At 46.6% G+C, this 2,890-nt stretch overlaps 1 protein-coding gene across 9 annotated transcripts in view; it reads right to left on the reverse strand.

Annotated features, from left to right (window-relative positions):
• The window catches only part of LOC107267843 (inactive rhomboid protein 1), a 174,560-nt gene that overhangs the window by 150,087 nt on the left and 21,583 nt on the right, over window positions 1–2,890 (reverse strand). The gene's annotated exons all lie outside the window — the stretch shown is intronic.

Genomic DNA, 2,890 nt, shown 5'->3' on the forward strand with positions numbered 1-2,890 from the left:
CATCCCTCCACTCCCCCCCCCACCCTCTCCCTCTTGGCTCTCGAGCGAGGGTTGAAAAGCAGAGCGAGCAAAACTCATGCAGATTGCGCGAAATACGGAAGGGTGCGACTATACAACGGGGATAAGGGTTTAAGTATTTGGGTGCGATCTGTCGAGTACCTAGGGAATTTCTGTTTTCGAAGCAATACGGAAAAAAGAAAACTAGACGGCACAAGGTGAAAAATTTGATATTGAAAAATGAATAGTTCAATAAAAAAAAGTCACCCGGTGCGTGACGTTCAGTATCGAACGGTAAGGAACCATAGCACGCGCCTTCCTAGGACTGCGACGGTATTGCGGTGCCGGCAGTTTTCGAATTTTTTCAAGCCACCCGCAGGTCGCGTACGAATAGAAAATAGGCGTCGTCAGGACGTAACGTAGAGATGTCCGGGAGGGGTTGATTTCTTTGGCAACGTGGCTTAGTCATTCTGACGACCCTGATTGATGAACAAAGTTGCAGCTTTGGTTTTCGCTCTCTCATAATACACCGTTGCTGTAGCATACCTGTATAGTATACCCCGTTAAGCCATAGCGCGCGCGTAGGACATAGCCACAGAGTGCTACACCGTACCGTTATCTCGTCATCCCTTAAAATAGTTTAAATCAAAATTTTTTCAAAAACAAAAATTTCTTACGTCATTCACGATTTTTTCCGTATTTGCATTACCTTACGAAGCCCTGTATACATATAACGGCCGACAACCCCCGTGGAAGAAACTGGCGCTTTCATCCCCTATGGGATTCGCGCAAGAACAAATCACCGTAATCGCCCTCGCGTCATACGTAATCGTATAGGACGTTTACGTTTACGCTTATACTAATTGCGAATGATTTGTAAATCTACGGGAAACGACTCGCCCTCCCTCCTGCCTCCTCCCCTACGCGTCATCCCTTATCCGACGTGAATCATTTCCAAACTGCCACGTGGCATCACGGCCGACTGTATCGGGCCGGCATTACGATCGAAATATAGGGATTGAGGATACAAGGCACAGAGGGGCCGGAGGGGGTGAAAGGGTTGAAAAGACTCAGAAGGGAAGATACGAAGAAACCAAAAGGAACCAGACGGGAATTAACGTAGGGATCGTCCCTCCTTACTCGCACAAGTTCACGACGAGGGTGGAAGAGCCAAGGAAGGGTTGGAGCTGCCCGACTGGGGGGATAGTTTCAAGCAACTTCCTAATTCTTGCAAGCAGATTTCATTAAGCGGCTCATTTAAAATGTAATTCCTCTCCTCGTCCTCGCTCGTTCTCATTTAGGGGTGGCGAAGGGGCAGAAGTGAGCAGACACGGTCCCCCGTCTGCCATTCCGCCATCCTTTTGCGCCGCGACGCCCGAGGGCGTCGGTGACGTATTCGCTGGTAGTTAACGCGAGTAAATTCGTCTTCTTGTCCAAGAACCCTCTTTACAAAATTTCTCACCCTTTTGAACAACCCCCTCCGCCACCCAGCCTCCGGTGGACCTTTTGACGATCAGCGAGCTAATTGATAAAACGCTAACGAAATTTGCCGAAGTGTTTTGACGTCGGTTATCGTTAATGTATGGAGTATCGAAAAAAGGAAACTCGAAATTTTATCATTGCTTTTCAGCAACGGCGATTGGTCAGGTTTGCCAAAAATTTCCAATCCCCTTTTCAGTCAGAAAAGGTCCCCTAGTAGAAATGCCATTCTGAGAATATAGGGCGCCATCAAAGTCCCACTCTGGCCCAGTGTGTACCTTAAGAGGGATCTGAGCTTGCTCGATAAAATTTTTACCAGGTTCGTACCCAGCTGCCTTGGTCTAGAGAATACTTAATGAACGTACAGCATACTTAGCGAATTCCTGATTTTGCGACCTTGGATTGCGACATCCTTGACACCCATATGCACCAATCATGATCACTGCGCTACTGGACCTGGGCGAATACTTCAGACGTTCGTTCCCTATCGCTGGAACGATCCAGTGAAACGGACTTCCGGCTCCGATTTACAAGGCTGGAACGCGGACGACGTTCAGCCAGTTACTGAGCGACCTAGCCCATGATCATCAGCCCGTGCTTGATATCCAATTGAGGAAAGGCAATTTTGGTAATAAGCAGTAACGAGCAAGCTCAGTAATGGCCTATAGGTTATTTGCTAAGGGTGTACACAAGGGTGTTTTGTAAGGGTGTACACCCTTGGGAAAATTGTATTATTAGCAATGACATATTCCGCGAGTTGTAATCAATGGTAAAAAATGGATTATCATTAATCTAAAGTAACCCGGCTTTGGTTCTCTTTGGCAAAACGTCATTGCGAGTGATCAATTTTTCTAAAGGTGTCCATACGAAAATTTGGCAAATGCCAATTTTTCTTTGCCCAAGGGCAGTGCGCGACAAATCGATTCTAATCAATCAAAAACCATTAATTACCTTCGACAAAATAAATAGTGGCAATATCATATTTTTCTATTATGCATCATTGATACTCCCGGTTCTCAAGGTCAGTCCCAGGACCGAGATAAATAGCCTTCGATGTCTCTCTATTGGCACCTTCACTCTTCAGCCGACGGAAGCGAGAACCCAAGTATAAGGTGCAAACACTTTTCAAGTTCGAGTGGTATAAAAAGAGAAGAAAAACAAAGCCCAAAAGATAAAATCCCAAGAGCAAAACGGGTCCATCGAGAATCAACATGGCTTTGTTCCGTCTGCGAACCAAAGCGATTTCACTGCTCGGAGAAACGGTAGCTGTCGAATCTCGGCCGAGATCACTTTGAAGACTCGACAAAAGACCAAATGGACCAAACAGCATCTTCCACCCTCTGCCAATATCTTTCCCACGTACGTGTTAACAGAGTCAAGTTGGCAGGTGTGAAAAGATCGATCCCCCCCCCCC

Source organism: Cephus cinctus, unplaced genomic scaffold (genome assembly GCF_000341935.2).
Source record: "Cephus cinctus unplaced genomic scaffold, Ccin1 Ccin1_scaffold0457, whole genome shotgun sequence".
In the NCBI taxonomy this organism is placed as follows: Eukaryota; Metazoa; Arthropoda; class Insecta; order Hymenoptera; family Cephidae; genus Cephus; species Cephus cinctus.